Source organism: Pteropus medius, unplaced genomic scaffold (genome assembly GCF_902729225.1).
Source record: "Pteropus medius unplaced genomic scaffold, Ma_sr-lr_union100, whole genome shotgun sequence".
NCBI classification, from domain to species: domain Eukaryota; kingdom Metazoa; phylum Chordata; class Mammalia; order Chiroptera; family Pteropodidae; genus Pteropus; species Pteropus medius.
In genome coordinates this window covers 6,984,036-7,007,269 of record NW_024346062.1, presented here as the reverse complement: position 1 = coordinate 7,007,269, position 23,234 = coordinate 6,984,036, and the positions used below count along the sequence as shown (strand labels likewise).

The window sequence follows — 23,234 nt, the reverse complement described above, 5'->3', positions numbered from 1 at the left end:
TACAATCCCTTATTTTTTATTTTTTATGCCTACAGCACCTGTTCTTCCTAGGTGGTCTCCTACCCAAATGCTAACCAGGCCCAACCCTGCTTAGCTTCCAAGATCAGACGGATTGGGCTTGCTCAGGGTGGTATGGCCATAGACTCAGTGGTTTTTGTACAAGGCCTGAGTGTGTTGAGTCTTGCAACTTCCTGCTTGTGCTGAGACCCAGAGTTAGCCAGAGATGACAGATTAGGACCTTCTCTGGTCTTTCTTGAGCATGTGCTCAGCTCTGGACATGTGCACTGTCCCCTGTTTGCATATGGCCTTCTAGATTCCTAGAAATATATTAGAACTTTCCAAAGCTTCCAATGGTCATTACTTCTTGGCTTTTTCTTTTAGGCTTTTTTGTTAGCTTATTGTTTGCACCAATTATTACCTACTAGGTCAGCCATTTTTGATGTCGAACAATTGCTTCTGATTTTTTTAAACATGTGCCTAGGGAAAAGGTTGTTTTCAATAAGCAAATTCCAATCATGTAACAAAAAGCTAGCCTATGAGTGGTTTCTTCCAGGGAACCACCAACAAGTCAATAATGACAATTCTCTGAGAATGTTTTGAAAGAGCTTCATCCTCTTTGGGTCCTATCCAGTAGTTGCCAGTGTGCTGAATTCACTATGATTGTGGCTGTTGGTTTGCAGGTCTACTGCAGGAGTGGGGCAGAGGGATATGGAAAGGTAAAATGCCATAAAGTGACCTGTTTTTTACCAAGAGTCAGCCAGTTCCTCAGTTTACTGAAAACCTTTGATTAAATTCCAGAGTTCTAAAAAAGTTGATTCTGACAATTTTGCCATTTTTCTTGCTTTTATGGAGGAGATACTTTTTGGAGATTCTTACTCCACTAGATTTCTTCAATATTACTTCAATACTCATTATTTTATTGTTTTATACGTTGAAAATTTTAGTTTCTTTTTTTTTTTTTAACCAAAACAAAGTAGAGTACCCACTAAATGGTTTTATGGCCTACTCGTGGATTGCATTCTACAGATTTAAAAATCAGGATTCCAATCACCTAAGGGCATTTATGTAGTTTTAGCACCAACAAGCATACAATCTTACAGAGTACAAAATGGATGTAATAGCTATAAACAATACTGGAAAAACATATACTAGCATATAAAGAAACAAAATGTGAGACGATGATGGATACTACAGAATAACTTATACTCTCAATGTGCTTATTTGCTTTGATTATTATGAAGCAAAATTAATTTGATTCATATTATCTATATAAGCTACCTCAAGTCTCTACTTTATGGGCTGAATTATGTCATCTCCATATCCCCAATTCATATGTTGAAGTCCTGACCCTTAGTTCTAGAGAATGTGACTGTGTTTACAGACAAGACCTTTAAAGTGGTAACTAAGGTAAAGTGAGGTCAGATGGTTGGGCCTTAATCCAATATGACTGGTATGATTATAAGAAGAGGAGATGTAGACGCAAACAACACATGGAGGAAAGATCATGTGAAGATAGAAGATGGCAATCTGTAAGCTAAGGAGAGAGGCCTCAGAAGAAACCGAACCTGCTGACACCTTGATCTTGGACATCTAGCCTCCAGAAATGTGAGAAAGTCAATTTCTATTGTTTAAGTTACCCAGCCTGTGATACTTTATTTCAGTCCTAACAAACTTTATATATATATAATTTGCCTGTGCCTCTTTTTCATTTTTCCCATTTAATCAAAATAACATTGTCCTCAATGAAGTATTTCATACGAGAGGCATAAAGCCCTAAATCCTCCCATCTCACACAAAACCATTTTGGCATATATTTTGTAGATAATTATTACACTTTTAAATATTTTTTTCACCTACCCCAAAGAGTTTTCTTGTGAGTTTTTGAGTATTTTTCAAATTGAGAAAAATGTTAAGATCACAAGATCAACTGAGATAAACTTGTCCTTCCAATGCTTTTTCCTATCCTATGAGAGAGATACAGCGCCCACCTTACTTTTCTCATAGGTTAGGCTACAAGTTTCCCTCTAGAAGCAGATTGTTATAGAGGTGTGATCCAATTTTCTCTGCTTGAACAGTATTTTTGGGTTGCTGAACCCTAGTACCTCCAATTCTAAGCTGAATTGGATATATAGAGAGGGGATCATTTCCCTGGTTTGATCTGCTTAGTGGTTTTAACCCTATTTGAGTAGTAAGGCTGTTCATTGTAGTCCAAATCATCATAGAGAGAAAACCAGATATGTGGAGGTTTACCCACTTTTAACTGTGACCTGTAACCTGCTATGTTATTTCACCTAAGTTCAGTATGAATGTGCAATAGCGTCAAGGTTTTAAGGTCTATAAATCTCAATCACAGTATAAATAACTGCATCTTCACAATCTTCACACCACCCAAATATCTTTTATATGGAACTTGTTTTAAGCAACATTATTTCAAAGAGGGAGACCTTTAAACAATATTTTCATTTTTTTAGAACTGGTTCTTCAGCTGTTTGTTTAGAATATTTTGGTGGAAAGAACAAATTGTTTTTCTGTTGCATAAAGCTGATTTTTCCCCCCTTCACATCAACTTGATTTATGAGATTTTTTTCCTCTTCCTTAATAGCTCAGACAAGTTATGCACAGTGGATGTAAAAAGTTGGCAGTGTTTAAAGGGCATCATTTCCACATGTGTCCAGATACTCTGAAAATGAACACCAAGAAATTGGAAGTAAGCTTGTCAGCAAACTATTAAAGCTTTTATTAAACACTCTAAAACCTTACGCACTTATTTATAACATTTGTATTGAGCATGTGTGAGCTGTTGGTCTAGGAACTGACATTTACTGTTGTGGTTGGCTATGACGCTATATACCAAAAGAAGTAAATGACTTCGTTTGAAATATCTCCTACATAAATAAATTTTGATTAAAAGGACTTTAAGAGGTAATATAAATAAATCAGTAATAAATAAATTCCCTTATAATACAACATTTGGGACTTGGAGATGGTATTTTTTTTTTTTATTACCACAGTAACAATTATAGGTAATATAGATGGAATGGAATTTCAAATGATTTCATCTTGATATTGAAAAAAAAAAAGTAGAACAATGGTTTAAATGGTTTAAATACTTGAAAAATAAAAAGACATATGGATACTCTATCATATGCAGGAGAGCTTCTATAAAACATTTTATATTATTTTGCTTATGTAGTTTTTGATTTCCTTTTATCAGGAATGTCCAGAGGACTACATTCCCTTCTTAAGCTTCTAAGCAATAAGAAGTTCTTGATAACGGTATTTTTCACATGTGAACTAACTCAGGAGGGGAAGTAAGTTGCTGCCATGCTGTGAAGCTTCACAGTGGCTGAACATCAAATTCTAAAGATTCATAGGCATCTGATTCATGTTCAAAAGCAGTGAACTGAATGGTAACCTGTGCTTTTTCCCATTCTCTAAGCTGAGATAGTTCAGCAGACTTTTAGCAGCCAGGGGGCCCCTGCCTAATACCATGACTATATTCTCAATGTATTTTGACCAGTTGAGCCCACTTAAAAAAAATAAGATACATGAAAATCTAAATTTGCAACAGAGAGATTTCAAATTAAATTCTATTTAATTTGAAAATGAATGTTTAAATCCTCAAATAATGTAGCATCAAGTTTCTTGAAATGATGAGCCTAAGTGAATTTTATAAATGCAACTTGATTCAGATTGAATACAGTTTAAGAGGTTACAGGGCACTGAGGTCCAGGATATCAAAGAAATGACAGGAAGAGTTGAAGAGCTTCACTCTAATGACAGGGGCAAGGACTGCGAGCCTAGAAATCATGAGTGTAAGATAAAGTATAAGATTGCATGGAGCAGACTGTTAAAGTCAATTTAATTCAGGAAGGCTCAGTTTATATATCTGATAAGACAGTTTGTCTAAATGATTTTGGAACTCTTTCAAGTTTTTTTTTTTACATGTACAATTTACTGAATATATGTATTGTGGATACTAATAAAAGGAAAACGTAATAATCAACTAAGAAAGTTTGCTTATTTGATTTTAAGATGGAAGAAGGGCTCAACCTGGGTTTTAAGGAAGTACAATATTTGGACTGTTATCCAGAGAAAATATTTAGTTGGAGAGAAGAGCAGAAGAAAAATGAAAAAATGGAAATGATGCTGCATGTGTGTGGGGGAGTTGAGTGTTGAAGAGATGGTGGTGGTTAAGTGGAGCAATAATGTGTTTCCAGATATTAGGGAAGCTTGAATGACAAGCTAAGAAATTTGGATTGATTCCTAAAGGACGCAAAGTCCCATGGCAGAAATTTTAGCAGAAAAGGGAGGTTGCAAAAAGAGGCATGTGGGAAAATTCTCTGGTTCTACCTCCCTGGCATCACCTCTAGCTTTTGCTCCTTTCACACTCTATGCTCTAGCCACTTTGAGCAGGTGTGACCTCTTTCGTTTCAAGCCTTTTGTATGAACTTCATAGTGGCTGAACGTATCTTTTTCCTAGATGCCCTTCCCATTTCCATAGCCTGGTTAAACCTTACTTATTTTTCATTATTCATTACAGTTACATATTTGGCATTCTTCAGTATTTCCTTATTCGGTGTAAATGTGACTTCCTCCAACAACATTCTCCTAACTACTCTCTCACCTTCCTCCCAAATTTAAGCTAAATGATCCTTTAAGGTACTCTTATTGTTTGCTGTACTGTCATCACAGCACTTATCTCTCGAGTATTCTTGCCTGTTGACTTGTCTGTACCTCTTTTAAAGTTTAATCTTTTGCAGATGCTAATCTGTAAAACAGATGATGATATCTACATTAAATGGTGGTCATAATGATTAAATGCCTGGTGCAGAACCTGGAACATAGCAGCTGCTTAATGAATGGTAGCGATTACTACCACCATTGCTACTCCTATGATTTACTGTTCCATTCATTTAGATAGACTGAACTGTCCCAGAAATAGTGCACGGACATTTGAAAACAAAACACAGAGAATGAGGAATAAAGAAATAAACTGAAATAAATGGAATGATTGGTTCTGGCTTCTTAAATTGCTTCTTAGATATATTTCATTACCAGTTGCTAGAATTCACTGCGGTATCTTTGTTGGGATGCATCATTTGGAGATGTGGGCTTTCTAACCCAGGCTGATATGGTTGTCTAATGTCAATATCCGACCCCACCCGCTTTTGAAACAAATCACTTCACATTCTCTGGCTCTTAACCCTGTCAGTGGGAACAATGGATGTGGGATTGAAGCAATTCACATACAATCACAAAGAGCAAGGCTGAGGATAACACTATAGTAAGTGATTCAAAACAATTCTGCTCCCTTGGAAACCATCCTCTGCCTCCCACCAACCTGGCCTCTGTATCTTGGCATTGCTGATCTGCTGGCTGCTTTTTCTGCCACTCACTTTTTGCTGGCATCGGCACACCACGCATCTGGCAGTCTTTGTGTCTATTACTGAGCTCCTCTTTGGAGCTGCCAGGCTTTCAGGGGGGAACTTAGAAGCCCTTCCAAACATTTGAGCTTATGGTTGGCTTGTTACAATGTGCACTTAATCCATTTTTTTCATGACCTGATGTATCCTAGCTGATTTATAACTGTATTTCGGAATAAGGGTAAAAAGAATAGAAAACATTTTTTGACCTTCCAGAAAAGGAGTCCTAACTACATTTGTCACTATATAAGTCACACATTCAAGTACATTCCCAAAAGGAATAACATAGATATATATAAAATAGATATAATTTTAGCTAGAGATACATCCTGAAACTTTTAAGCACAGATGATTAAAACCAAACAGCAAAAATATCTTGTTGTACATGGAGTTTCTTACTTGCAAGCTGGTTTACAAATGTTCTTGTAATGCTGTTTTCCACAGGATCTTAGTCAGTTGTTTGGAAAATAAACCAGCAACTATTCTCTGTAAATAACACAATCTGCCTGATATTTCACTGCTGGTTTTGGCCCAAATATAAACCCTTTAGGAGTGACAAGGGGAGAAAATTCTCTTCTGGTGTTGTTCTTGGAATCTGACTCAGGCAGCAAATTGAACTGGTAATCGCTATAGTATCCAGCTAATTCCTCTTTTGTCCATTTCCTTTCTCTTTAGTCTAGGAACCCAGTGTGGTTCTCCAAATCAGCCATGTTTAGAGACAACTGGATGTCACTGTTGCCAAGCCCTCTTCCTGCCACACCTAACCAATTACACAACAGGACAGACCTCATGCTTATTCGATTTTTCTACCTCCACTCCTGAACATAAGCCACTTTCTTTCCTGAGGGATGCAGGTTTAGTTGTATGTGTCAACCTATTCATCAATGAAATTTGTCTAAGTTCTTCACATATGTTATCTGGTAAATTCTGAAAATACTTTAGATGTACTTTTCTATAAGTATGTTTTATATGGGTTCTATGAATCAAAGCAATTTTTAGATTTCCAATTTCCTCATGAATCATAGATCAAATCTGGGGTACATTTCTAGTCTTAGTCATTCTTATATTTAGCTTATAATTTTCACAACATTGGGGATGATTTGTACACAATTGAGGCACTTTGGAAAGCTGTTATATAGGTGGTGGTAGTTGTTATTTTTAAAACTGTACCAACATAAGAGGACTTTTAGCAAATGACATTTATCAGTGACATTCTCTCCTGTTACCACAGGACACTACATATTTCTCTATTGTCAGATTTTTCATAATATTTTTGTTCTGTAATTTTTTTGGTATAAGTAGAATTGTAAACTCCTTGAGAACAGTAATTTTCTTTTTTCATTTTCCCCCATAATACCTGACAATAACGGGGATATAAATGAAATACAATAGATGAAAAACAAAAGAGCACGAAGTCCCAAAAGAGATACAAATAACATGAAACTACAAGTCCTCCCACAACAAAACAAAACAAAGTTATCCATAGTTCTCTTGTGTACTTCATTGTGCAAATGTTATTGTAGACCCTAATTGTTTTAAGGATAACTATAATATGGTTTTCTGTTTTCAAAATATTTTCTCATTACTTATAAGCAGCAGCCCTAAACTTCTCAGCACACTGAATTATCTTTGTTTGATCCTCTAGAATCTTCTTAAAGATCCCTCCTTTGAGGAGCAATTGCTATTAGTCTTAAACTGGAGAGAAGATGAAAAAATTGGCTGAAGTATAAGATAAAATTGATAGGATGACTACCTCTAAGGTTGGTTGTGATGTAAAAAGAAAAAGCATAAATTTTCAGGAAACTGACTTAATTGTATTATTATTTTTTTTACAAGATTTAGCAAGCTGACAAATGGCATAATTACAGCATAATGTTACATTAAGCTCCATTCACCCTTCAGAGCAGCTGAGAGCCTTCTCTAGAATATGGGCTACATACAAGAAATGTGCAGATGAGTTTAATCATAAGAACTGCATTTGACCCAGGCACAAATCTCTTTAACAGTAATTAGCATATAGTTGAGACAAGAGCAGCAGATGTTATTTTGCAGTTTAAAGAATCTGTTTTAAAATTCACTGAAAACGTGAACCTTACTGTAATGGTTGGACTTTCAGTAACTGGCCAACTCAAATAGAATCTGAAAGCTCTGGTCTTCTTTTAGGCCAGTCCATGCATCTCTAACAAAACAAGAGTCTGTGGGGACATGTTACTCTTGGCTTTCAAACAAAATAAAGTCAACAAAGTTTACTTCTATGTAAATGTGGGTAGGGCATGGAAATGTGGCTGGCCTGTCTCATCATCATCTCTGAATGAATAAAAACTGAGTTTAGACAAAACACATTGTGTGCATCATTTTGGTTTTCTTCTCTCATTTATGAAATGAACTAAAACTTTCTCCAGAAAGTTTTCCTTTGCTTGTAGGACAGAGTATGTAGGATTCTGAAGTGTTTACCTCACTGTGGAAGAACTGTGAGATCAGTATTAAGGGAAAGAATCTCTGGAGGCTTGCATACAGTCCTGCCTGCTAATGTCACTGGCAAACCTTCACACACCTATATCTATGGGAGTTAGAGGTGGTTTGATCAGAGGATTGGTGCCAGACTATAAAGTAGCTCTACCTCTGTCCCTAGAGTGATACTGCCAGGATTCTTTCCCCCAAATTCATTATACTTTATTTCAGCAAACAAAACTAAACTACCTGAAAAATACATAAATTTTGACTAAAAGACTCAGTAAGCTCATAAAATTCTCTCATCCATCTCTTCAAAATTCTCCTTTGTACTTAAGTCCTCTATAATTTTTGCTTAAAATTTTTCCAAAGTATTTTTACATATATTATTTATTTTTCTAGTATTCTTCAGAATTCTTATTATCTTTATTTTATAAATGGGATCATTATAGACCAAAGATATTAAGGGATTACCTCAGGCTCACACAGAAAACTAGAACCAAAATAATAACTATAGACCTCCAATAATGTGTTTTTATAATTTCTGCCTCATTTCCCTCACCAAAGTGACTTTCTTATATTATATGAAATATTACAGATATTACATGTTTTATTATATGCATTGAATAGATTTCTAACATTCTCTGAGATGACAGATTTGAATTTGGCAAAAATAACTTGAAATTTTGTAGGATCTATATTATTTAGGCACTTCATTTCACTCCATTTATTGCTCCCTTCTTTTCTTCCCCCACCCCTACCCCCAAATATCTATTCTTTGCCTATAAACTATTATGTATTGGTCAGGTCTTCTGATCAACTGTCAATATCTTTTTTGCTGTTAGAGAAAATGAGACAGGAATTTTTATAACAAATGTGGAGGATCAATGAATCTTAAAAAGAATGGAAAGGTACCATTAAACTCAACAGATTCCTCCTTTCTGTTTAACAGTTGACAAACATCATTGTAGAATAAAATAAAGAAGGTGGCAAGAATACACACAGAAATAATCATTGATAAATGGCAATTATGTCTTGAATTGTGATGCTCTGACTCCCTAATGGACAAGCGGGAGAATGGAATAAGAAAGTAGAGGGGTACACTCTGGGATGAGGATGGGAATGAGGATGAGAAGGTACCCAGGAGCAGTTGGAGAATCAGGGATTCAGAAAGAATATCAATTAACTATCCAATTTCTTTCAGATAGGTATCTTAACTATATCTAATTTTAGTGATGATATATGGCCAATCTAACCACCTTCTGTTTCTTTTCATAACTTTTTCCGTGCTTCCACTCTGGCTCTATACAATCTTTCCTGAGAATGATTAGGTCATTTCTTTGGTTCTTGATCAAAAAGCTGAATCTCCTTGAAGCTGTTCTACTAATTAGCTCTTCTATGCAAGTGCAAAGGTAGAATTTGCCCCCTGATCACCTGGAAAATATCATACTGCTTTCCATTTTGGTCCAGTTCTAAATAGAGCATAATGGGTAAATGGACAGAAAGACAGTGAACTGTAACAGTGAACTATACAGCTCTTTGTGTCTCCCTTTTATTTGATGTCTGATTGCTTGTCATAATCCACGACTATAATGCAAATTCTATGGAAGCAGAGATGTTCTCTATCTTGCTTTCTGTTTTATTCCTAGCATGTAGCTCAATAATGCTCATCGGAAAGAATAAAATCATAAATGAGTAAATGAATGACCAAGGAAAATAAATGGAATGTCCTATGGGAAAATCTATATAAATCTGGGTCTTCATTCATTCTAACTACGTACCTTTCTACTAGGAGAAACATTTTTTCTTGCTGTTGGGGGTAACAGTTTGGTGACTATGCATTGGCTTTCATCATGTATATGTGGAGGTTTCTTCCTCGGAAAGACCAAAGGACCAATCTTGCATAAAAAGCAATCTGTCAGCCTGCTGATGGCTTTTGATCAGTTCCAGCTACACCATTGGGCTTCTTATTTCGGTAAAATATGCCTTTCCTAAATCATTGTGACAACCTCACAGTGAGAGTGTTTGCTGCTAACAAAGGATCAGACTCCAAGACAGAGAGGGACTGTGCAGAGTAGGGGAGAACATTTGCATCCCAGAATTGAAGCCAATGGTCTGTAACCATACAATCATCTAATCCATTGAGCAAGACAAGGGTCACCTCCAGAGAGGAAATTTTCCTTCTCTGACAACTACAGGACAGAGAAGTTGCTAAATTGCATAAGAACATGACTGTAGAAGGAAAACCATCCTGGAAATTGAACAATGGTTCTGGAGTACTTGGTTACCCCATATCAGATTTAACTAGCCAGAATATTTATTTTATTTATTTGTATCTCACTTTTTACAGAAAAGATTTAAGGTGAATTTGCTAGAAAATAGTATGAAGTAAAAATTATATCTGTTACCATAGGAAGACCAAGGTAAGGATCATTTAAAATATCGCATTCGATTTTTGAATTGTTTTTGCACTTATGTTTTATTTGGATGTATTTCATGTTTTAGGAATTCACAACATTTAAGAGTAAGGCTTAACCCTGCCTTCTGATTAGCACTCTTCCTGACTCCCATACAGCTCATGATCTTATGTACTTATGCAAAGTATTAGCCCATTAGCTGAGTTTCAACAGCTCAGTGAATTAGAAAGTAATTTAGAGATTTAATTTAAAAAACAGCATGTTTTAAAATAAATATATCATAAATTATGTATATTTACTAAGCTAAGATTAGAAAATACTTTATAACAATAGTTGAATTTATTGAACCAGTACTATGAATTGTTTATTATAATTTGAATCAATCTACCTTTCATTAGTTTGCGCAATCCACGCATATAGATGAAACATCTACTTTGTGCCACATACCGGACTTTATGTGAGCCATTAAAATTTTAGTGATGTCATATGACTTTCATTTTATAAATAAAAAAGACTTACAAAAATATTTAAACATATAAATGTAAAGAGAAAAACCAAATCCTGATAAAATAATCAGAATCCACAGTTTTCATGATTTTGCACCACTTCCTTTGTCTATTCTTGCTCAAATTTTTTCCAAAGTATTTAAAAAAATCCCTGTTATGTCATTTTACCATTCGTTTATTTATAAAAATGTGGAAAATTTCTTATGTATTTGTAATGCTATTATTATAATTAATACAATTAAAAATAAATTCTTGGCGTCACCTAATTATATTAAAATTTCTCTATGTAATTACTCTTCAATCTTATTTAAATTTAAAACTTTTGGGAATCAGCAATTTAAAATAAAAAAAGAATGCCTTTTACCAATACAAACATCACTCAACTTATATTTTTTAAAAAATTACTTTTCATTTGAAAACACCTGAAATTTATTTTATAAGCATTATCTAATATATATTTGAGTCAGTATTTGAAAGCAGGTATGTTTTACTAGATATTAAATATTTGGCAAATAAATATTTGTGTAATATTTGACTAATTAAATGTCAACTATATTATCTCTAGATTATTTCTTTTTTTTCATCTTTGCCTCAGATAAAGTCATGTTTGTTTTCATAAATCCTTGAAAGTAATCAACTGACATCATTCTGGTGTTTTTACTTTTGAAGAGGAATGAATCTAAAACCATCTCTTCCAGCCCTATCTTCTCACTTATCCCATGTTTGGCACTATGCTACTTTGGGAATAATATAGAATTTTGTAATTATAAGAAATGATAAGACTAGATCAGAAATCACTAAAATAACTTGCCTGGACTTTTCTTGTATCCTTTTCAGTAGCCTTAAACTTAAATACAGGCTTTTAGCCATGCCTCCTAGAATCTGAAAAATTCCGCCAAGTTTAACCACTCCTCTTCAAATCAATCAGAAAGCTTTTGAAGACTTACCAGTAGCAGCATTAACAAATGTTTATGTACAAAGTTTATTATTATTATATTAGAAGCAGTTCCTGCTTCCAAGCAGCTCAGAATCCTATGGAAATAAGTTCATTACTTCTTCCTTGAGATTCATGTACCTATGAAGAATCCCACTCTTATCCCACCATGGATGGAAACCATTGAAAAAGGGTAAACTCCATTTTCAGCTCTGTATGACTAAATTTTAATAAGATGCTGAAGTGAAAGAAGTAGAAACTCCTCACTACTGAGATTTAGATATTGTAGAATCTACCTTTAGAACACGCTTTACAATACGTAGAATGTGTACTTGTTTAGTATATCGATTTTTATGGTTTGACAGGCCACACCTATAGTTGGCTCCTACCACAATCAATCATTCATTCACTCATTCAAAATTTATTGAGTTCATATTTTATCCAGTAATATAAAGCATATTCTAGGAGTGCAACTCTTGTCAAAGTCCTTGCTCTCAAATGATGTAGTTAATTAGGGGAGACGACTGAATTAAGCAATGGTTGTAGAATAACAGAAGTAGCTACACCTTGTCTAATATCTCAATTAGTATTTTGCCTTATCTCTGATATTATCCTGACTCCACACTGCTACTCTCTATAGAACCCCTCCTTTTGTTCACTTTCTGGGTATTCTCCTTGCATGGTGTCTGACATTTATTCTTGGTCTTATTCTTCCTGGTCCTAGCTTCCTGTTCTATCTCTTGCCTTCCAAGAAGGCAAAACACTTTCAACTACAGTCTAGACATGAATCATTTAAAGTTACTCCTAATTCTATAATTATAAAAGGATTGGGGAGAGCCAGAAGGAGAGGCATATGTCTTACATAAAAGTTGAAGTCTGGATATAATCCTTTGCTGCAAAAGTTTTCATGGAGTGAGTTTGCAAAACTATATCCAATAAAAAGAGAGTATCTTTAAAATGTTCTAAATAAAAATTTAGAAATTACATGATTAATAACATTAAAGTCTTGGGTAAAATTGACTTAAAATGGATGAGAAAATTCCAGCATCAGGAAAGCATCATCCATCTGTCTGTATCAATGGACAGCTGAGAGATCAGTTGCATACATTTGAGTTTTCAATTAGCTTTACCCAAGGGGCTTAAATTTATCGGTTTTCACCATCATAAATTATTAAGATTTCTGTTCATCACTTCTATGAAGTTATGACATTTTCCTGCCAAATGTGATTTTACCTTCTACGTTTTCTCTCTTGGCTTTTCTTACTAAGCGTATTGAAGCAAAGAGAATAAAAATGGATCAAATGTGAGATATTATTAGTTTGCTACTTGAGTTATACTTTTGATTGGAGTTGAGTTATCTAGTGTTCAGATTCAAAAGAGCCAAGAGATTTCTCTGTTCATCCCATTTAAGAATAACACTTTGATGAATTTTAATAAAGATGCCATTCAGGTAATTTTAACTTGGGAAATGCCAGTTTTAAAGCATTAAAACTGGTAAATTTTAATGCTTTACTTCTTACGAAGCAGTGCTTAAGTAAAAAACATTGTGTTTTGTTTAATTTTCACAGGAAGCATAGGAGGAGGAGAAAGAGGAAGAGAAGCAATGAGGCATCGAAGGAGGAAATAACTGCTGTTTTTCACTTGTGCATAATATATTTGAAGGAAAAGCACTGGCTACAATTTCCTATCTTCCACTTTTAGCCTCTTCTGTAGTTAATATACAAATTTTGAAAGTGGAAACTTCCAAAAGTTTGTAAAACACAAAGAAATATTTTTCTGGGCTAGAAGCTAGTAAACCCAGACAAGGATTAAGATACCATTCCTCTAATCTGGGGTCGCTGGCTGCTCACTGCAGCATGGATTAATAGACCTAACCAAACAACAGTGAAAATGCTTTTAACCGGAGAAGAAACAAATTTTTCAGATTTTAAAATTAAATCATAATTTTTAAAAGAATACCATTTAATTTACAAGAAATATTAACATCTATTTTTAGCAAAATATAAAATTGGAAGGAAAATAAAAATGTCCTATTCTCAGTGTAGTGGAAGGAGATGCTGGCGAGGCATACCAACACTGCTCATTCACCCAAGCCTTTTGCTTATCCTGGTGATAAGACTAGGACAGAAGCTTCATTAAGCTGAGAGAACTCTCTGTTCAAATCTGTTACCATTTATCTGAGCAAATGTACTTGCTACTTATTCTCTTGGGCTATAGAAATGAATTTCGAGATTTTAAGAATTTAAATAAAACCATCTGTATTATTTTGTTCTGAATATGCAGGCTCCTACAGAAGAGTACTTTTGGATGATGCCTAGTAGAGAGCCAATGTACTTATATCATTCATAAACTCATTATGATGATGATAGTGGTTGAAAGAAAATAATCCTATTCCTTATCCTTCTATCAGCTTCCTGTCTAGAAAGTCATATCTCTTTGAGTTAGGCAGCTGCTAAAAGAATGTACTAAGTGCTCAAATATTTTGCTGAATATGTTTCCTAGGAGATGACCAATGGTAAGTATTTGTGAAGAGACAGAGTCTGTCAATTAGAATTCTTTGTGAGTCCTTTTTTAAAAATTCAAGGTTCCCATCCCTGATTTTTGGCAAAGAAAAACTGGTTAGGGTGATATTTAGAGTTGCAAGATGACATATCTTTGAAAACTATAGGATTTATTTATTTGATGGTTGGTTTATTTTGATTTCCTTGCATACAGAATTCTTTACTTGGATATTTTCTACTACACTTGCACATGTGAATAAACCAAGTTAGATAACTGTATTCCAATCAGTCTTATGGGTATGTGCACCAAATGACTAGCTCAAATACATATTGAGAAGTGGGAGATTCAGTTAAAAAACACTGTCGGGAGGTGAAGAAGACCTTGATGCTCTAACAGCTTGTGCCGGCATGTCCCAAAATGGTGTAATATTGCATGGCCAATAAAAGAATGAGCTTGGCCAGAGAGCTAGAGCTGGCAGTACTCAGTGCAGGAAGGGTGTAGAAGCCTCAAAGATGTAGGATATACCTAAAAATGTCTATGCTGCTTCTCTTTTAGTCACCTTTTCTCTCACCTCCTGTCCTTAATCACCTTCCCCTCAGGAAGGCTGGCTGCCAGGAATGGCACTGGCTTCTTGGCAACCATCAGTCTTCTCTATTCCACAGTCATGATGTCCTGTGTATTTTTCCTCTGCTTAAGTCCTTTTCCCTACAGCTCTCTGCCATAGCTTCCACGGCTTTTGAGTCTTCAGCTCCATAGTGATGGTTCCAGCTTCTCCCTGTACTCTGAAAAGGTGGGGGTCTTTAAATAAACACAACCACATGTGTTCTTACTGTTCGAGTCTGATTTTTGTTTGCTTTCATCTCTAGAAATTCCTGAACTATTTTTTACCCAAATTGTACACTACTTTTTACTGTCTCATACTAATTTTAATTTTTTTCTAATTCAATTCCTTAAGGCTTCTTCATTTCCTTGTTAATCTCTTATTTTCTGCCCCCTCTTCATGCATCACTTTTACCTCTGTATCATCTCAGTGGGGTACTGGAAACAATTGAGAACGTGAGTGCTCAGGATCAATTGGGTCAACCTCTATTACTGGCTAGTGACCTTGAACAGGTACTTCTCTTTCACTCAGGCTCTTCATTTGTGCAATGAAAGAGACAGACCAGATGATCTGACCTATAAAGAAATCTTTGTCCTAAAACTTCTATGATTCTATGATTGTTCCTATTCTTCTTGTTCCTCTTGCAACTCAGTTTTTTAATGTTCGTTTTGTGGCAATTCTATCTTCCCCCTCTTTCCCTTGCAGTATTGAATAATTTCATCAGGTTGAAATTAATTTCAGATTTCATCTCCTTAAAAGAATTATTGAGTGACCAGAATGTGGCCTACCATGTGACTTATCCAAGGGTAGATTCTATCAGAATTAGTTCTGTCCCCTTGTATAGATTTCCTGAAAGTTCCAGTAAGGCCTTCTTTTGACAGCCGTGACTGCTTCAAAACTTTCTCAGCATGCCTCATCCAGCTTTTTGTGTAACCTAGATTTTCCATCTAGAGAATTTTAAAATACCTTGAATGGAGCCCTAGAAGTTCAATGTAGTACAGATTGCAGTCTCTAAAGTAAGTGATCACCAGAAGGGAATAAACAACTTCTGTAAGCAAAGTAGCTATATGAAGAAACAACGGTTACAAATGCTTTCATCAATCTCATCAAATAAAACTATCACATTTGTTTTTACAAACACAAGAAAACCCCCATGTTAGAATTCAACCTGTGAATATACACAAATACTTGCACAAGGGTGAAGAATGATGAGTAAGAAAGAGCAATATTTCTTTGCCAAATTACAGTTTGTGAAGACAAACAAGATTGGGCCACAGAGACATTATTTGTAATATTTGCTGAATGTAAACTAAAAATCTTACCAATTTTTCTTCTCTTTTTATTTTACATATATTAGGAGCATAGTAGACAACGTTTTCTGTGATTTACTTATTATTTTGGAAAAATAAAATGTTTGGCAAATAACTATTTAAAACCAACCAAACTCACTAATCAAAACGTTCTATAATACCAATTAGCTCTTCTCTTAGAAATATTTAAAATATAGAAAGAGGCATTAAATAACATATTATTTTTAGAATGTAAGTAATGTAAAATTCACCTTCAAATATAAACAAAGGTACTATTTTGAACTCAAAAAACTTACTACTTTATTACTTATAGTATAAATACAAACATTTTGGACATTTTTCTTTCATACGCAAACCACAAAGAGACAATAAATATACATAATACTTCTGAAAACAGCAATAAGTTGAGGATGAATTAAGAGGAACAAAATGTCACATAGTTCAACTTTCAATGCTATTAATAAAGAGTACACATTTACTCACATAACACTAACCAGTCCTGAGAGCTTGTTTTGATATTAGAGATTTTAAAGGCTGCTGTGAATAAAGGTGATAATAAATAAAGATAGACTGGTAATAATGTAAATAATAATGTGCTTAAATTTACCATTACATTGATGGAAGGATTTTGTTTTTTGCTGTGAACATTCTTAACATTATTTCTGTCCAAATAGTCTAGAAAAAGAATTCTATAGTTGTGTACCAATGGTTCTTAAATTTTAGCGTGTATTAGTATTTCTTGAGGGCTTGTTAAACCACAGATTGGTGGGCCCCACTCTCAGAATATTTAATTCAGTAGTTGATGCTGTCTATTCAGGAACCCCACTTTGAGAACTATTGCTTTATATGATACTCAAAAGTCACCTAGTTCATCCCCCTGCCCCTGCATAGGAAGTAGTGAACAAACCATGAACCATGAACCATGATTATCAGGCCTTAACTACATTCAATATACCATTACTATCTAATTTCAAAAGTAGCTCAAATAAAGTAGAGACACTGGGCCATAGGACGTCATGAATAATATGAAGAACTGTCTTAAAACTGGTCATTCCTGGTCACAGGAACAGGTAAAAAAATTACCAATAGGGGTCTGCCATTAAGAGTTATAATCTCCACCTTTTACTTTCTCTACCCACAAAGGCCCTTCAAAGAAACTGTTACTGTTGCTGTTAGGTGGATGCAGCTTTCCCAGCACTGCAGAAAGGAGACTCACATTCGAGAGATGAAGGCTAAATAAAGGAAACACATGAGGGAATGGTTGGCAGAGGGTGCAGCTTTATTTTATTCATCTATGACTACGATACCTGGTACCTGGCACATAATAGGAATTCAGTAAAAGTTGTGTAGAATGAAAGGAGAGAATTTTTGCTTTTGCTCTATTTGAAATACGGTATGATGTTGGGAAACTCACTTTATCTACTTGAGCCCATTTTCTCATTCATAAACATGGCTGGGAGGAACATCCCCACTGCAGGATATTTTAAGAATGACTGAGATAATAAATATATCTGTACTCAAAAATGCATTATAAGTCTAAGAGATATTTCTGTGTTAACCTTTTCAAATATTCTCAGATATTAATATTGAGTGGCTAAAACAATGTCAAATTTCTCATTGATTTTTTTTATTCAATAAGCAGACCCTCTACATTGTTAAAATAACATATCCATCCTCATCTCCTTCTAGACATGAGACTCAAAGGCGTTTTCATTTTTAAATTTTTAAAATGATTTGTAAACATTTTTCATTTTTTTAAAATGTTTTTAACTCAATATCAAGTGAACTATAAGAAAACCAAGTATCTCTTACATTATTCTTACTTGACCTTTCTGTCATATTGATATTGTTGATTATTCGCTACTTGAAATTCTTTTTAATTTTTATACCAATTGTGTACCATTCTCCTTTTGAATATGTTCCTTTCTCTCTGCGGTTTCATGGTTCCTCTATTAGTTTTTCTACTACCCTCCCTTTACTGCAAAGTTTCTATACTTTTGTCTTTAGATAGTTTGAATTCTTATTCTCTATACTGTGTTTGGCAATTGTATCTCATTTGTTATAGACTGAATGTCTGTATCTCCCCAAATTCATATGTTGAAGACCTAACCCGCAATGTGGCTGTATTTGGAGATGGGCACTCTAAGGAAATAATTAAGGTTAAATGAGTGCATAAAGGTGGGACCCTGATCTGATAGGATTAGTGTCCTTATAGGAAGAGACACCAGAGGGTTTGCTCATTCTTTCTTGATGTGCACACATTGAGGAAAGGCTATGTGAGGACACAGTAAGAAGGCGACAGCCTATGTGCCAAGATATTAGCAAATTCAGTTTCTGGTAAGAGCCCTTAACAGAAACTGAATTTGCTAGTACCTTAATCTTGGACTTCCCAGCCTCCAGCACTGTGAGAAAATAAATTTCTGCTGTTTAAGCCATTTAGACTGTGATATTGTGTTATGGCAGTCTGAGCAGACTAATGTACCATCTTATGGCTGTAACTCTCATGCCTATGCTGGTGGATCACAAACTGAGGCTTCTTGTCTAAGCTCCAGTTATGTATTTAGCAATCTGTTTACAAGTTCTGAATGACCAACGGTTTATACTCAGTATATTCAAACACAGTCCATTTTCTCTCCCCTCAAAACTGCACCTCTAAATGTGTTACTTACCTGAGTGACTTACACATCAACATTAATTCTGTCACCTAGGCAAGAAAGTTGGGAACTATTCCTTTTTTAGAGATGTCTGCTTCTTCTAAAATCTTTGAAGGCAAAAACCATGTCTTTGGACATATTTATCTCTAGAATGAGATTCAATACCTAGCAATTGATAGGCACTTAAAAGTGAATAAATAAATTAATAATTAGGTACACTCTGCCGCCTTGTCTGCTATAACCTTACACCTTTGAGCCTGCCAGACTGACTCCCTTGCCATCAGAAGAAACCTATGACATCTTACTAGTTACTGAGCACCATTCTTTGGTAAACTCATCCCAGATACATTCCAAACTTGCTAGTCTTATAAACTTTACAACTGTCTCTAGTTTTTGGTCTTGCATTTTTCCTTTGGACTTGCTAACATCTTCTTTTGGTCTTGATTCCTCTGGCTTAACTTAGACTTCCTAAGGATTTAATCATGGAATTTGAACTCTAGCTATTTCTGTTTTGGGCATCTTGTGGAAATTCTTTCACCCTAGCTCTGATCACGATACCTTGGGCAGCACGCTGGCCACAATCACTACAATTCTCTTTGAGGTAGGGGGTGGGTAGGCTTATATACATATTTTATTAATAGTAGTAGTAGTTGTTTATTGAGTGTTTAGTATTGGCTGGGTTTCGTGCTAAGCACCTAAACTCACATAGAGCATAGAGCATCTCATTCATTTCTCATATTCGTTCTATAAAAGGAGATAGCTATTATTTCCACTGTCTCCACGAGGAAACTAAAGTTTAGGGAAATTACAAAACTTATTCAAGGTCAGACGGATAGTGAAGACACAGGTAGGCATCAAGTCAAATCTTAAGCACTGCACTTTAAAGCACAACTAAACTTGAAATTTTCCAATTGTCAATTTAGTAGATCACATCTGAGCATAAGACGTGCAGTGTGAACCCAGCTTAGAGTATATCCTGTCAATGCTGTGTAAGTTATCTGTATAATAGAGTTTATAGGTTGATTGCTCAACTGTTCTGCAGTGGTCATTAAAATAGACACATGGGTTAAGAGTAGGAGCAAAAAGAATGTCAGTCCTGCAAGTCCATGTGAAATAAAAAGTTTATTCTTTCAGAGAAATAGGATTAGAAAAGATGCTTTCTGACACATATCAGAAGTGATTTAAGAAGCTTAATCACCCTTGGACACAGGATAGTGCTTCCATTAATGTTTTTCAAGAGGAATGTCATGGGCTGAGTTTTGTGTCCTAAGTACAGCTATGGAGCATATAAAATAATTTGCTTGCCATAAAAAGCACTGGTTTGTAATTGCAAATGTAATGGATTAACCAAATGCCACACATGTGACTCTTAAGGAGTCCATTTAAAATAATAACCTATTTAGAATAATCACTTAAAGTGTATCCTTTCTAAGCTGCTCCTGGAGGCAGGACACTTAAATTAGTTTAACAGGAGTGTTGTAAAAAGAAAATTTGCAAACTGCTTGTTTAATCACTTTCTTTTAGAGTTGGCTGTTCTTGTAAATGTATCAGTGGTATTAGGTTAATTTTGTTCTTTATCCTAATCTATTCAATTAAAGGAAAGGAAATTATGTCTTAAAAAGATACTCATTTCTTTTTGGTCAAACATGCTAGGGACTGTGCAAGATGGTTTCTCTAAGAGTAGGGTCAGGACCTCAAAGGAGGTCAAAGGAATATTAGAGAATGTCATGCAGAAGTGAGTGGAGGGACCCTAACAAAAATGTTTTCCTTCCTATGAGCAACCATGTAATTGATGCCCTCTTGCCACATTGCCTTTACTCTGTTAACAGCTCCATTTTTTCGGTGCTTCTCTGTTATTACCTATCATCTTATTAGCAAATTAAAAAATATTACATTGGATAATGAGTTGTTATGTGCACACATATTATTGGGTAAAGATCTTAGGGAAACTTACATACTAAAATATAGCATATAAAAATGGGGATCTAAAAATTATCTAGGCAGACTTTTATTTACCTTATAAAGCTACATGTATATATTCAGTTAAACATGAGCCTGTCTCCATATAGCACTCTTTCTACTGGGCATATGTAAAAAAAAGGCAAAATGGCTGATAGGAACTATCCAAACATACAAATTTTATTTTGTATTAAAAAGTAAACATAAATTTAAAACCAATTAAGTTAATTTTCAAGTTTTTATCAAATGAAAAACTTACTTAAGTGTCCTGTAAGTACCAGAATTTAGTGTAGGAGTTCTTAGCTTGGAATATATGAACCCTTCCTGATCCCACTAAAGGGTCTGTAAACTTTGATAGGAAAAACTTTTATTTCATTAATCTCTAACTAAAATTTATCATTGCCTTAAATTATTAAAAGAGAAATAAAAAAACTACAGCAGCATAATCAGTTTCTATGGTTTTGTCACCAATAGAAATTACAAGTATTTTCATATCATATTACAGTTCTGGCAAATATATTGAAATATTGTTATACATATTATTTTGAAAATATGGTAGTTATTAAATACATTGCTTGATCTTAATTATTAATAAAGTATCACTATTAGGATGAACCGTATGAAATTGCCAATATTTGTATACTTTTACCTAAAAAAATGACAGTTTTGTATGATTCAGTTTAATATAGTATCAATTTGTTTTTAAAAAATATTTTGATAACTATTTCAATAGAATTTTTGGTATATTTTATGGGTTTTCTTTTATGCTTTAAAACCATTTTTTTCTGAAAAATGTTTTATAGGCATCTGAGACTGCCAAAGGGGTCTATGGTACAAAGAAGTTAAAGAAAACCGGTGGTTAGAGTTTTGGCTCTTGATACATATAGAAATTAATTTGATTCCCAGTTTTATCACTTAATAGCTGTGTGACTTTGAGTAACTTCTTTATGTCTGTTTCCTCAAGTGAGGTAAAAAATGGTGAGTGTACAGTGATTTCCTCATAGAACTAAGGGAGATACTAGATGTGCATTGGGATAATAATACACAATAAGCATGTTACTCCTACAATGACTCCCACTTTATCAATCATATTTATTGTTTTTCTTGTTTTAAAAATTCATTGAAGGTGTTGTGGGGTGTGTGTGTGTGTGTGTGTGTGTGTGTGTGTGTGTGTGTGTTTAAATGACTTCATACTTGTTATGGATTCAACCATGTCTCCCAGAATGTGACCTGATTTGAAGATGGGGTCTTCACAGAAATAATCCAATAAAATGAGGTCATTAATATAGGCCCTAATCCAATACGAATGATGTCTTATCAAAAAGGATGGGGGAAATGTGGATACAGAGACAGATATACACAGAGGGAAGACAGTGTGAAGACACACAGGGAGAATGCCATGTGAAGACCAAGGATTAAAGCAAAGTATCTACATGCCAGTGATTGCAAGCAAACCACTAGAAGCTGGAAGATGCAAAAAAGGATTCTCCTACAGGTTACAGAAGGAGCATGACCTTGCCAACACCTGGATTTCAGACTTCTAGCCTCCAAAACTGAGACAATAAATTTCTGTTGTTTTAAACTACCAGGTTTGTAATATTCTTTGTTACAGCAGCCCTAGGAAACCAGTAAAACAGTATTATAAATTATTTTAAGTTTCTCTACTTCCGTATATTTCTTAGTACACCTTTTTGAACACAATGCCATTTTGTGTGTTTGTATACATTTCTTTATTTGTATATGAATCCTTAAAGCTCAATTTAAATTTCCTAACATAAATTAGAACTTAACATTAAAAAATACTTCATAAATGACCATAATTTTCAGAATTACTATAAAAAAGAAACATTTAGAGTGCAACAGGAACCGAATTACACTAATAAATAACCCTATAAAGGTAACATATACCATATAATATTTTATTGCTCATTGGTTAGATTAATATACTAATACTAATTTGTCATGAAACACTGTCCATTTCAAATGAGGTCTATGATCACTGCTTGTATAGAATGATGTCACTGAAAGGACTTTCCTGGAAAAATAAGCCAAAGAATCAATTTTTCTCAGTTGTAAAAGAGTAGCATTGTGATAAAATTGGTGTTTCACCTCATATAGTGTTGTATTCTCTGTGCTATTCTAAAGGTCAGAAGAGGTTATAGGAGTTACTTGTAACCCATGATGCTCCTTAAACAAAAGCACTAAAACATGAAAAGAACCTGAAATGAATTTTTCATTGTAATCTTTTAAGGAAACAATCATATACCCTGATATCTAAGATTTGCATCCATATGAAAAAATATATCTTATAGTCTTCTGAAATGTGGATATAATTACCAAGTTAATGCACATACAGTCAATTGCTAATACCTGATGACCTTAGTACAGATGAGGGAAAGTCCTGTACTGCTCGGGGCATGATTTGAGTGTCCCCGAATTTAGTGAAAAAAAAAAAAGTCGGCTAGTCAAAATAT

General features: G+C 34.6%; 1 long non-coding RNA gene and 1 pseudogene across 1 annotated transcript in view; both read right to left on the bottom strand.

The window, feature by feature from the left end:
* Positions 1–23,234, bottom strand: part of LOC120612506 (uncharacterized) — a 392,164-nt gene that overhangs the window by 250,346 nt on the left and 118,584 nt on the right. The gene's annotated exons all lie outside the window — the stretch shown is intronic.
* LOC120612639 (uncharacterized) lies at positions 27–144 on the bottom strand (annotated as a pseudogene).